Source organism: Notothenia rossii (genome assembly GCF_949606895.1).
Source record: "Notothenia rossii genome assembly, chromosome: 9".
Lineage (NCBI taxonomy): Eukaryota > Metazoa > Chordata > Actinopteri > Perciformes > Nototheniidae > Notothenia > Notothenia rossii.
This window is the reverse complement of record NC_136907.1, coordinates 43,155,843-43,170,842: the sequence shown is the minus strand read 5'-3', so window position 1 is coordinate 43,170,842 and position 15,000 is coordinate 43,155,843. Positions and strand designations below refer to the sequence as shown.

Below are 15,000 nucleotides of genomic sequence, written 5' to 3'. Positions count from 1 at the left end.
TTAAAATATTAAGCTTTTTCTGCATTTCTGTAACTAAAAGCAGCTACCATTCAGCTAATAACATATTCAACTTTTTCTGCATTTTTGTAGCTACGAGCAGCTACCATTCAGCTAATAACATATTCAGCTTTTTCTGCATTTTCAGCTAAATTCAGCCTTAAATGTTCAGTTTACAGCATTCGCACACATTTTCTGCAGGAAATGCATTTTCTAGTTATATTAAAAAATCCACCAAACATGATCAACAGGAAAGCACTATCAAGGCATTTTATGGTTTGAGGATGGGGTCCAGACAGTTCAATCAGGAGAGACTTAATTTTGTTTAAAGAACATTTATTGACACATGTCATATGATAAATGTTAAGTCTTAAGGGCGATTAGACCCCGATCTTGAAATCTTATATCTTAAAGGGGGAAATGCAGCCGTGAGCATATGGGAACCTCCCCGGGGTCTAAACACTGGTGAGAGATGATGAAGATCTGGATTTGATGAGGTGATGGGATGAAGAGGAGATGTGATGAGCAGAGCCGGCCCGACCCATTAAGCGACATAAGCGGCCGCTTAGGGCCCCGCAGCCACTAAGGGGCCCCCTAGCAAAAAAAAAAAAAAATTACATTTTTTAATTTTTTTAATTTAAAAAATACAAAAATCTCAGTACATCGTCGCCGTGATAAGTATGTTTAATTAATTGTGTTAATATGCCTAGATTGCCTACTCTCAAAGTCATGTATTATATTATTGAGTCAATAATATAATACATTAACCGTGCTTTACCTGAACCTCATCATGACACAAGAGAGGACGGCAGTATTGTAATTTCCCGTGTTCAGTGAATGCAACAGAGGCAAGACACCAGACCAACCAGAGAGTTGAATGGAAATAAACATCTGTCTTATTGGCTGACAGGTACCTATCATGTGAGCTGTGACAATGTTTAAAATAAACTGTCAGTCAGACTCAGAGTTTTTGAAGATGGACATATGAAAACATTTTCTTAAAAAATACGACAATTCTCAAGTGGTGGCTCACACAACAACCCCAGAGCCACCACTTGAGCCAGGTAAACAAGGTATGTAAATGTCAGTAAACTTCCAAGTTATGCGAACATGTAAGCAAAGCATAAATTACAGCTACGTTGACGTTACTTTGAATCGCGGGGGTAAGCTAAACCGTTAGCAAGTAGCTATAGCTAGCCAGGTATATTAAATACAGACTTTGTCATACAATCTGAATGTAATGTTTTTTAGCGTTACCTGGTGATTTCAAAGAAAGCTTTCTGGGAAATGTTGACTTACTGTTCGACATTAAGCTAGAAGCTACCTTACAGTAGGCCTACACAGTTGATCCGGAGTCCTGTCAGTTAACGTGTTTCACAGTTAGCTTAGCTAAGCATCAACCTAGCACTGAAATATATGGATGTTATGTGAAAAGGTCAGCTAAAATGGTGGCATAGTTGCCACTGCTTTACATGTCAACAGCATCTTTGAACGTATTTGCAGCAGTAAATGTGGCTGTTTGGCCACTGACGTTGCCATAACAACACCTGAATTTAAATGTGCAACCTCTTTTTGTGACAGATTTTTGCAAAAAATTATAATTCTTCTGAATGATATTCCTATTGACAGCTAGTTTCTATGTGAACATTATGAGATGGACAGCCAGAGAGAATAAAGGAAAAACAGTTATGAAATACTATATGACAAAACAAGAATACAGTTTAAAGTGGACCTATCATGCTATATTTGAAAAATATAGTGTAGGACCATACCTATATAAGGCATATTTATACTTTTTATTTTTCGAAATACCAAACAGATCATGCATTTTAGCCATTCCTCATTTCGCTCAATTTAACACTGTCTTTGCATGGGCTGATTCTGTGAGAACAGCACCATCTACAGGCCTGGCCTATGTACTACAGTGTCTCCAGCGCTTTCGAACGGCAATGTCCGTGGCTGTCTCCTCCTGATTGGTGGAGTTGGCCCAATAGCCGTAGCGCCACTTCTGTGACGTCATAGAAGTGTTCAAATCTGGATCAGTCTGTATCAGATCCGTTGCAGTCCCTTTTTAAGAGATTTGGGTATGGAGGAAAATAGAGAGGGTTGTGTTTTCTGACACTTGGTGAGTTCCCTGGAACACCGGGGACACATATTCATGAATAAAACATGTACAAAAGTGCATTTTGCAAGATAGGTCACCTTTAAGTGATTTGTAAGATATCCATAAAGAAAAATCTGTTTACAGTTCTGTTTCATATGGGTGTTGAGAGATGTATCCATAGATCTCTTAATTTTTCTCTCGAAGTGCACCAGATTCATGCTTTTAACTTCAATATTTAAAAAAAAATCTTCCCAGGGGAACATGCCCCCGGACCCCCCTAGAGGAGGTGAGGACCCCCCTAGAGGAGGTTAGGTCCACGGTGTTTACATGCTTATTTATACAATATGTGTGCTTATGCTAACATCATAAGACAAAAGTTGGTTCCGTGTTGTAGTGAGAACACGCTAGAGTGAGGGGGGCCCCCAAGCCAAAGCTCGCTTAGGGCCCCCAAAAGTCTAGGGCCGGCCCTGGTGATGAGGTCTTTGGATTAGCTCTCCTGGCTCTGGATATGATGAACGGAGGTGGGTGGAGAGGAGGCGGGCAGCATGAACACCTGAAATCACAGCTGACTGCAGGAGAGAGGAGAACCATTTTAAAGTTTGGCTGCAGCTCGGTGATTGGCTGCTGGAGAATGAGGTGAATGTAATAGGTTAAAGACAGCACCCGTGATGAGCTGATTATAAGCAGCTGGGGAGTGAATGTATACATACCCAGTCTTCCTGTAAGAACTTGTGCTGAGCTGCATATAGTGAGTCAGACTCAGGGTCGGCGTCATGGGTGGGCATTCGCGGGCCATGCCCCCCCCAAATGAGTCACTGTGCCCCCCCTGCCAGGCCAGGCAAGCCCTGCCACTTTGCCGTTTTTTTAATTATTTTTTTTATCATATTATAAGTGAAAACGTTTCCACTAAATCTTTTTTGTGTGAAATAAATCAGAAATAAAGAATATAAATAAAAAACACAGCCTGAGGTGTGCTCACTGGTGATTGGTGTGTTTCTTGACCAATGACCCCGGCCTTTGATTTGTTGTTATTAATTCAAAAAAATGCGTGCATAATTAGCAAGTCAGTGAGACGAAGCTAATGCTCGGACTGTCGGACAGTAATAAAGTAATGGATATACGTAAATGACTGCAAGGTCCAGCTGCTACACGGCCTCCTCCAACTCCTCCACCTCCTGAAAACGAAGGGAATAATGCACCCATCTCCAGCATCGCCGGCGGCACCACCTCTGAAGAGCTGGAGCCGTGCTCTTCGACCAGCCAACCTGCTAGCCAAGCCCATCCACCTGCTGCAGCTAACGTTAGCGCTGGAATTCAACAACCCATAGACGATATTGGAACTGATCAGCCCAAACAAATCTTCTTAAAACAGTACCCTTACAGCATCCTCCTCACTGGCAGGAGGCGTTCGTTTGTCTCTGCTTGGTATCACAACCGAGACTGGCTTGAATACAGTGTCATTGTGTCTTCTTCTTCTTTTCTTTAATGGCGAATCGCTTCCACTTGGAGCATATATCGCCACCTACTGTTTAGTTATTAAATGTTCATACTAAATCCTTGTCCTCAGACCAGTGCTTTTGAGGAATTTGCAGATCAGCTTGTTTGCTTCATTTCTTGATTTACTTTCAAATATTGCCTTGAAATCCATGTCCTTGATGTTGAGTTGTTCCAGTGCAGTTTTCAGAATGAATCTTTGTCTGTTATAATCCGGGCAGCTAAAAAATACATGATGTATTGTCTCTGGTTGTTGGCAACCATCACAATTGATATTTGGATGTTTTCCAATCAGATGCAGTGATGAGTTTAGTCCAGAGTGTCCCAATGTTATCCTGCTGTTAATGCTCTGCTCTCTCTCTGCTTCCTGTTCCTACTTCCCTTTGTATCTGATATAAATGTCTTCCTTTGGTGTTACTGTCCCATAGTCTTTGCCATTGTTGCTTGATAACCACTTTTGTAAAAGATTTGACTTCTGCTCTACTGATGGGTACCATAATATCAATCTGGTTTGCTTTCAAACCACATTTTGCCAGTTGATCCACTACTTCATTCCCTCTAATGCCCACATGCGCTGGAACCCACACAAATTGAACAACAATTCCCAGATGAACTAACCTAAACATGCTTTGTAAAATTTCATGTAAAATATCCTGACGACATTCTGAAGAGAAGTTGTTTATACTCTCCAGAGCTGCACTGGAGTCAGAGCAAATGACCACTCGCATTGGCTGTATTTCCTCTACCCACTGAAGTGCTAGAGAGATAGCCATCATCTCTACTGTATATACTGCAATGTGATCACTTGTACGCTTTCCCACTTTGACTTTTAACTCAGGAACATAAAATGCACAACTAGTTAGACCATTTTCTGGATTTTTGGATCCATCAGTAAATATTTTTATAAAGTGCCCATATTGTTCATGTAGAACAGTGTTCACATAAGCCTGTACATTGAATTTGTTTTTCATTGAATGTACCCGTTTCAATAGTGATAAATCTACTATAGGTTGAGGTAGCAACCATGGTGGAACAGCTGATAACAACACCGTCGGACTAATATTCCATTCTTTAACTTTGAATTCCTTACATATTTCCGAAACACAAAAACAAAAACTTTCTTTATTTATTTTGTTACTTTCCCAACTTGTTTGTACAGTTTGTTTAGTAGGGTGAGTATCTTTATGACCCTGTAGATTTGCCCAGTAATTAACAATTAACTGCTTTCTCCTCAAAGAAATAGGTACTTCTCCAACCTCTACCTGAAGTGCCGACACTGGTGTAGATCTTACTGCCCCACAGCATATCCTTAGTGCTTGTGCCTGGACTCTATCTAATTTTTGAAGAGAAGAGTATGCAGCTGACCCATACACTATTAGTCCGTATTCTATGGCTGATCTAATTAAGGCCGTGTACACGTTCCTCAAAGCAGCTTTATCAGCCCCCCACTTAGTGCCTGCCAAGCACCTCATAACATTTAAAACCCTTTTACATTTATTTACTACTTTATCAATGTGAGTACTCCATGTGACTCTCTCGTCCAACCATATTCCCAGAAATGTAAATGTCTTCACTTTCTTTAGATCTTTTCCATAAAGTTTTAACCTAACCTCCTCACCTATCCTTTTCCTCGTAAAAAATAAAGTTTCAGTTTTTTCCACCGACAATCTAAACCCCCATGTCAGAGACCAGCTTTCAATTTCCCTAATGGCTTCCTGAATCTTAGCTACAATATATTTTACATTTCTGCCCCTTTTCCAAATAGCTCCATCATCTGCAAAAAGTGACTTACCAATATCAGATCCTACTTGTGTATATATATCATTGATCATGATAGAAAATAAAAGAGGACTGATGACACTCCCCTGCGGGGTTCCATTTTCAACTTCATGCCTTCGAGAATATGACTTGCCAACTCGGACTCTGATGGCACGGCCAAACAAAAAATCCATAATCCAATTATATACATTACCTCCCAGACCCATAATGTCCAGTTTTATTAATAATCCTTCCTTCCACATCATATCGTAAGCTTTTTCCACATCAAAGAATACAGCTACCACACACTCCTTGTTCGCTTGGGCTTTCCTGACTTCAGACTCCAGGCACAGCAGTGGATCTAAAGTACTCCGCCCTCTTCTAAACCCACTCTGATAAGGAGTCATTAGTTCATTTTTCTCAATGTAGTATGTTAGCCTTTCTGTTATCATTCTTTCCATAACTTTACACAAGTGTGATGTCAGAGCTATAGGTCTATAACTGCCTGGACTGGTTGGATCTTTCCCAGGTTTCCTAATAGGAATAATGACTGACTCTTTCCATATTATTGGCAGCTTCCCTTTCTCCCAGATCTTATTGTACATCTCCAGCAGCTTTCCTAATGCAAAATCACTTAATTTGGTCAACATTATATAACATACATTATCTTTCCCAGGAGCAGTCATTTTAGACTTACTTAATGCTCTTCTCAACTCTTGAATAGAGAAAGGTATATTTACAACACTCTGCGACGAATGTCTTTCTTCATATACATTAGGATGCTCATCTAACACTTCCTGCCTCCTGATCTTACCTTCTTCTGTCAAATTTTCCGAAGAATGAACTTTGACAAAATGTTCAGCTAGAATTTTTGCCTTCTCCAAAGCACCAGTGGCAACTTCCCCTCCAATCTCTAATACTGGCAGGTTACTCTGATGTCTTATTCCCCTCATCTTCTTAATCATTCCCCATACTTTATCTAATGGTGTAGTTCTGCCAATACTTGAACAGAATCCTCTCCAACACTCCCTTTTTGCTCTGTTAACAATGTTCCTTACCTGAGCCTGTGCCTTTTTATATTCTAATACATTATGTAATGAATGTGTCTTTCTTAGCTTTCCAAACAGCCTGATTTTGTTTCGGATTGCATCATTACAGTCTTTGTTCCACCACGGTACCATCTTAACACATTTACCAAGTTTCCCAGTTTTATTCCCAATAGTTTGATTAGCGCTTTTAATTATATTTGAAGTAAATTGCTCATTTATTTCATCAATACTTTCTGCCATATCAATCTGATCCAATTCATTATCGCACAATTTAGCAAACATCTCCCAATTTGCTTTAGAAAAGGTCCATCTCATGATACCGTCTAGCTCAACCACATGATTTATATCAAACTTGATTATAATCGGAAGATGATCACTCCCAATACTGTTATTTGCCAATACTTCCCAACTGCTACCAGAAGCTAATTCACTTGTTACAAGAGTTAGGTCGATCGCAGACTCTGTTCCATCTCTAAAATTGATCCTTGTACCTTGCCCATTATTTAAACAAACTAATTCCTTTGCCTCCATTATATCCTCCACCACCTGTCCGTTGTAATCTGTTGATCTCCCTCCCCACATTGTATTATGTGCATTAAAATCACCACACCATATTATTTAATTTCCTTGGCAAAGACTGTCTAATTCCTCTATTTTGAGTTTATTACATGGATTATAAAAATTCAGGACACTAATTTTCCTTTTATTAATCCAAACTTCTACACCCACTATTTCTAAATCATGACTGTTCTTAAATGTTAGCCTATTATAAGACATTACTTCTCTGATAAAGATTGCACATCCCCCTCCCTGGCCATCATTTCTATCTTGTCTTATAGCAGTATATCCCCCAATTATGAAGTCCAAATGAGTCTTCAGCCATGTTTCTTGAATACAAATAACGTCTGGTTTTTCTTTTAACTGATATATATAGGTCTTGAATTCTTGTCCATTTGCAATAAGGCTTCTAGCATTCCATTGCAGAATGAGAAAAACCATTAATCTACTCACCAATCTGTGAATCATCATTATTGGTGGCTAGCATTTTATGTATCATTTCAACGGTTATATCCTTTATCCCCAAAAATTCACCTACTGCTTCCACTATTGTTTTCAGTCTTGACCTCTTTTTTGTCTGTTGTAAAGCAACATTCACCACTTTTCCAATAAAGGCCACAAACTTGTACTTATTAACCATCAATGCATCCTCTCCTATCACACACTTATGTGAACACTTTGTGGAGCTTTCCTTTGCCTGTGGGAGTTTGGGAAAATCTTTTGAAGAGAACATACTTGATGCTACTTGGGATTTCCTAGCTATGTTTAGTGAAACCTTTTCTGTTGCTTCAGCATATGAGACTTTATTTTGCACTTTGTATCTCTGCACCTCCTTGGCCTTTTTCTGCACTTCACAGCCCTGATACGCAGCACTATGTTCCCCACCACAGTTACAACATTTCACCTTGGCACCTGCAGTACAACTACCATATTCATGTTCCCCCGCACATGTTGGACACCTGGGCTTAGTTGCTTTGCACTTGTCTGCCACATGCCCAAACCTTTGGCACTTAAAGCACCGCAGAGGTTTAGGGATGAATTCTCTTACTGGAAAGCTCATGCAACCGATCATTATCTTCTGTTGTATTGTTTCTTCAAACTGAAGAATCTTACCTTGATACCTATTAGGAAGACGCTTTACTACAGTCACTTTCCCCCTTTCTATGCCGATTTCTATGGGAACTCCACTGATAACTCCAAGTATTTTCCGATTTGCTCCAGGAACATGGCATTTAATTCGGACTTCATTCAGGGTCTTCATTTTCAGTAACTTTTCCTGTTGTCTTGCATTAATCAACTCAACCAACATCCGTCCTTTGCTCAGAAATCTTGCTTGTTTTATCGATCCAATTTCTTTGTGAATTGCTTTAGTCAGGGCCACTGGATGTAGCTTAGCTGCGGATTGCTCACCAAACTCCACAATCACTTTCCACTCTTCATTCTCAATCCTTTTCCTTACTCTCTTCAATTCATTCTGTGAATCAGATTCACTAAGACTGTCACTTGACATGTCTATCTTCTTTCTTGAAGTCTTTTTCCTTACTTCATTCCATCCTCCTTCAGATGCACTTTCCATATCCTCCTCTCCAGGACTCAAAGAAGCCATTCCACCAGCTGCTCTCAATCTCGCACTCACTTCAACGTTCACTCCTATCTCCGTCTACTCAGTCTCAGCACGTGTCCACTTGTTGAATAAAATCCAAATGTCCACCCCTCTCGTGTCATTGTGTCAAGGCCGATGCTGCATTTTGTTTCTGCTGTCGGCAGTCTAGCAAAACCCGGAGAATGGATGCATTTATGTCTGTTGGCTTCCGTAACTGGAAAAATGCGGTGGAGAGAGAGACAAGGGATTTCAGAAACATGCAAATTCAAAGGAGCATCTCTCTTGCTATGCAATGTGGAAGGAGCGAGAGAGGCGTGCCAGCACTGGAAAGGAGATTTCTACACTTGTTAACGCAGACCAACTACGAAAAAACAGGTATTATATCTCCTCTCGTATTGATTTCTGGTGGAAAACCAGCTGCCTTTACGAGGGAAGATAGAGGCTTTTGATAACATGTCAGAGGGGGGCAGTGGCCTTTTACTCTCCCTGCTGGACTATACGATAAAAAAAGACCCCAAATTGGCTGATGTAGTGAAATCAATCCTTCGAAACGCCACTTACACTTGTCACGAAATGCAAAATGAACTCATAAGTACACTCAGCAATGTGGTGACTGAGGCTATCGTGGAGGAAATAGGAGACTCCTTTTACACACTGAAAGTAGATGGAACCCGACCAATAATTTCACAATCTCTGTAATAATTTATCAAAGGCTGCTTTCCATTTTTATGCAGATGATACTGTTATTTATTGTTCATGATGTTATTCCATCTAATTTATCTCAACTCAAGTTAGTATTAAATGCAGACAAATCCAAACTCATTATATTTTCAAATGGCAAAAAGTTAACTTATTTTCTCCCCGACATTTGTACTGTTCAAGGGACTGACATTGACATTGAAAGGGTTACTACATACAAATATCTAGGTTTTATTATTGATCAGAACTTATCTTTCAAGTCACACACTGAAAATGTTGTTTTAAAATGAGGTTTTCTCCTTTCAGACAAGGAAACATTTGATCTCTGTAACGTTTTTACCAGTATTGGATTCTGGCGATCTGCTTTACATGAATGCCTCCAACCAGTGCCTAAAGACTTTGGATACTGTGTACCATTGCATTGTGCATTACGTTTTATTACTGGAAGGATATATATATTGTGAGTTTGGAATAAATATGCACTTTATGAAAATTATTAGTTGGTTACTGTTAGTAAAAACAGTAAGGTTAATAGCCTACTGGATGTTTGTTTTGCTAGTGGATCGCCAGGCCCTCTGGTGGATCGCCAGGCCCTCTGACCTGATCTGTGGAGTCTCAGCTGTTCATATGAACAGGGCTCGACATTATAAATGGCCCGCTGGCCCGGAAGCATTATTTAGACACCCCGGCCAGCATAACGTACTTTCAAATCGCCCCACAGCTGTTTGCTGCGGAGTGCAGCGCGAGCAGTCTCCGGTGAGCGGGAGCGCACTCATTTATGGAATGCCATTTAAGCCAAAATTAAATAAATAAATAAATACATCAATAATTAAATAAATACATATATATATAAATATGCCTATGAAATAAATTATGAAATACATAAATGAGGCAATAAATATGTATACATGTACATTTAAATACACATTTATTTATTTCATGGGACTTTTATTTCATAATGACACATTTATTTATTTCAAGAGACTTGTATATTATAATGACACATTTATTTATTTCAAGAGAATCGTATTTCATAATGACATATTTATTTATTTCAGATGACTTGTATTTCATAATGACGCATTTATTTATTTCAGGTGACTTGTATTTCATGATGAGACATTTCATGATGAGACATTTCCATTCCTTATATGCAAATGAACGGGGCGTGGTTAGCTCACAGATCCAGAGACCCAGACCAAAGCAACAGCACCACAACATTGACACTAACTGGTTCTTATCTGGTCCGCCCAATGCTGCTCTTCTGAGAGCAACCACTCTGACAGCTCTCTCTAGTCTCTACTGGGAAACAGCTAAAAGTCCTTCTGGAGGTAAGCAACGCTACACAATTACACCCAGTCTGAGAGTAAAATATTTCTCGAAGGTTCGTTTTGCTTTCTTACAACGTTAAGTTAATGTTAACGTAACCTTAAGTTTGCTAGGAGGCTATTGTTACGAGCTAGCTGTCTTAGCTAACAACAGTTAGCAGCTAACGTTTTCTGCAGTTTGTGTTGTTCTGAAAAACGTGATGTAGTTATTTAAGGGTATGTTAAATTAATGTTATTTTACAAGTTGAAAGAGTTAAGTTGTGTTTAAAATCGTCAATGTAATGCACGTTAGAGGTTTTTAGTTTGACATGAAGTTAGCTAACGTTAGCTAACTCTACCAGGTTAGCATATTAAGCTGTACTTTCTGTGGCAGCTAGCTTAATACAAAGAGGGGTTTTGTGCTTCATTGCAAACTTTTCTTTGTTAATCTACCTTAAACTCTAGGGACAGTTTGTTTCTACTCAACTATACTGACCATTGTTGAGGAGATGCAAAACATACTGTACATGAGTTGGGTCCAACATATACCTTGAGTAATGTTACTTTGCTGCTAAAAATGAAACATCATTATCAGATGAGGACATCACCAAAGTGTGTGAGTCTGTCAGGGGATTTGATCTGTTCTCTGCATGTCGTACACACTGCTCTGGTATTACTTATCTTGTAAAATGTAAGTCTCGCTCTTGTCATCGTTCAGGCTTTGCATTTGAACTCCTATGACTGGTTACGGACTTGAAGGGAACGCCTTCCTGACATCCAGGGAAAAGGTGAGATTCTAATACATTTGAATGCCAAAAGCAAGTTATTGTTTTAACTTTTTAAATATGATTGTTTTGGGGCATTTCAGTTTTATTGGACAGAGGCAGTACTAGATCTACTGGAAACAGTGGAGAGGGAGGAGATGATATGCAGCAAAAGGCCCAGCCGGATGGTTGCTGCTCCGTGTGGAACGTGTTCTATCAGGTAAAGCACTTTGGTAGGCCTACCCAGTTATTTATGGTATTGAGTTTGAATTTAGCCTTTGGAATGTAATTTCCAACAGTGCATTATAAAGACTGAAAGATGTAAAGCTTGACATGATTTCGTCTTTTACTTAAGAGGATGTTTGTCCTCCTGTGTTGTCTTATTTCCTTATCTTTCTTTCAGGTGTAACATCTACCAATGGTACATGACAGAGACCTCCTCCACCTCTTTGCTGTCTTACTAGTCAATCCTTCTGATCAGGTCCTTTCCTAAATAGTGGTAAGTTGTACAGTTCAGTGTACGTTAATTTAGCAACTTAATGCTTTACCGCTGTTGAATAAACCCTATATTGCTAGTCATTTTATTAAAACTACGATTTTAAACTTTTTGATTCCAATTACAATAAGTTATAATTGTAAAACATATCTTAACATCCATCAGCAATCAATACAACAAATCATCCAACACTAAATAGAAGAAATCTGGACCTATTTCTTTTTATACAGCAGCATGTTTTGGGACTGCTCATTGATGTCATCAAGAGCCATTGAGTCTACCTTTTTGTAGTCGGCCTCTCAGAATGTTTATCATTTCTTTGTCTCTTAACATTCCTATAATTTTTTTTTTTTTATTGTTGACATTGTTTTGTTCTTTATTTTTGTTGTGAGAATCACTTTGCAATTATTGTGTAAGTGCTATATAAATAGTTATACTAATATTATTGTTGTTACCATCATTACTATTATTAATAAGGTCTTCTTTGTTTTCTTTATTTATCGCTGCAGAAAGGATCATGCCAGCCCACATCAAACACCTGATCAAGAGCTTGTGAACCTCACTGCTGCGGACACCTGTGTGATATTCGACTCTGACTGGAACCCTCAAAATGACCTGCAGGTACGATATACAGGACTGTCTCAGAAAATTAGAATATTGTGATAAAGTTCTTTATTTTCTGTAATGCAATTAAAAAAACAAAAATGTCATACATTCTGGATTCATTACAAATCAACTGAAATATTGCAAGCCTTTTATTATTTTAATATTGCTGATTATGGCATACAGCTTAAGAAAACTCAAATATCCTATCTCTAAATATTAGAATATCATGAAAAAGTATACTAGTAGGGTGTTCAACGAATCACTTGAATCGTCTAATTAACTCGAAACACCTGCAAGGGTTTCCTGAGCCTTGAAAAACACTCAGCTTGGTTCAGTAAACTAAATCACAAGTATGGGGAAGACTGCTGATCTGACTGCTGTCCAGAGGACCGTCATTGACACCCTCCATCAGGAGGGTAAGACACAAAAAGAAATTTGTCAAAGAGCAAGCTGTTCACAGAGTGCAGTTTCAAAGCACATCCACAAAAAGTCTGTTGGAAGGGGGAAATGTGGCAGGAAACGCTGCACAACCAAGAGAGATGACCGCAGCCTTAACAGCATTGTGAAGAAGAGTCGCTTCCAGAATTTGGGGGAGCTTCAAAGACAGTGGACTGAAGCTGGAGTCCAGGTATCAAAAGTCACTGTTCACAGACGTGTCCGGGAAATGGGCTACAATAGCCGTATTCCCATGGTCAAGCCACTTCTGAACTCAAGACAACGGAAGAGGCGTCTGACTTGGGCTAAGGAAAAGAAGCACTGGACAGTTGCACAGTGGTCCAAAGTCCTCTTTTCAGACGAAAGCAAGTTTTGTATTTCATTTGGAAGTCAAGGCGCCAGAGTCTGGAGAAAGGCTGGAGAGGAGCAAAATCCAAGTTGCTTGAAATCCAGTGTGAAGTTCCCACAGTCAGCGATGGTTTGGGGAGCCATGTCAGCTGCTGGTGTTGGTCCACTGTGTTTCATCAAGCCCAGAGTAAATGCAGCTGTGTACCAAGAGATTTTAGAGCACTACATGCTTCCGTCTGCTGAAAAGCTCTATGGAGATGAGGAATTCATTTTCCAGCATGATCTGGCACCTGCCCACAGTGCCAAAACCACCAGTAACTGGTGTACTGACCATGGCATTACTGTCCTCGATTGGCCTGCAAATTCCCCTGACCTGAACCCCATAGAGAATATGTGGGGTATTGTGAAGAAGAAGCTGAAAGACACCAGACCCAACAATGCTAATGAGCTAAAGGCCGCTATTGAAGCATCCTGGGCATCCATAACACCTCAGCAATGCCACAGGCTGATTGCCTCCATGCCACGCCGCATTGATGCAGTAATCCGTGCAAAAGGATTCCCAACCAAGTACTGAGTGCATTAATGGACATTTTCAAATGTTTGATTGTGTTTTGCGGTTATAAATCTTTTTTTTTTACTTGGTCTGAGGAACTATTCTAATTTTTTGAGATAGGATTTTTGAGTTTTCTTAAGCTGTATGCCATAATCAGCAATATTAAAATAATAAAAGGCTTGCAATATTTCAGTTGATTTGTAATGAATCCAGAATGTATGACATTTTTGTTTTTTTAATTGCATTACAGAAAATAAAGAACTTTATCACAATATTCTAATTTTCTGAGACAGTCCTGTATATATCTGCTCTGTCTGTCCTAAAGATAGTTCAATAGGGCTACAACAACAACAGTCTTTCCGTTTATTCCCTCGGTTCTTTAAGTGTATATTTTCCCATTTAGTGCTTAAAAACTTTGCTCTTTTGACCCCTCTTTTAATTTTTTATTTCAGGCTCAAGCTCGGTGTCATCGTTTTGGCCAGTCTAAGGCGTTGAAGGTGTACCGTCTGATCACTAGAAACTATGAGAGGGAAAAGCTGGATAAAGCTAGTCTGAAGCTCGGGCTGGACCGTGCTGTCCTGCAGAGCACGAGTGGGAACAAAGAAGGCAACAACAACGGGGTGAGAAAAAAAAAATCTGTCATATTTCTAGATGCCAAGTCATTTTTGGGTCAGTCGCTGTTGCAGTACACTTAGTTTAATTTCAAAAAGTTTTCTAAATCCACTTGTGTAAATGTCTCTCTGCGTCGCCTTTAGCCTGTCCAGCAGTTCTCCAAGAAGGAGATCGAGGACCTCCTGAGGAAAGGAGCCTATGCCGCCATCATGGACGAGAACGACGAAGGCAATCGCTTCTGTTAGGAGGACATCGACCAGATCCTGCAGCGAAGAGCCACCATCACCACCATCACCAGGTTTGTTCTTAGCAAGACTAGCCACTTGCGATTTGTGAGATACCAAGTACTTGGTTATTTGAAATGTAATATTGATGATGTAATAATTAAAACTAGGGATGGGTACCGAGCCCCAGTATTAACGGGGCCCGGGGCTGAATTATTAAAGACCGTGGTACCGTTAACGTCCAACGTTATCGATCTTTTTATCGGTACTGGAGACATTTAAAAAATAGATGTCATATGTATTATATCTACACAAACATTATATCGCAGTCTTACTGTCGCCAACTCCGTTTCTAATATGCAAAAAGACTACAAAGTGCGTCTATGATTTATT

At 39.6% G+C, this 15,000-nt stretch overlaps 1 long non-coding RNA gene across 1 annotated transcript; it reads left to right on the top strand.

Annotated features, from left to right (window-relative positions):
- The first annotated feature begins 10,269 nt into the window (after positions 1-10,269).
- On the top strand, positions 10,270-14,973 carry LOC307019025. The gene is made up of 7 exons (XR_013802560.1): positions 10,270-10,593; positions 11,288-11,357; positions 11,438-11,553; positions 11,737-11,832; positions 12,339-12,450; positions 14,224-14,391; positions 14,527-14,973. It is a non-coding gene; the product is annotated as an uncharacterized lncRNA (long non-coding RNA).
- Positions 14,974-15,000: the final 27 nt, after the last annotated feature.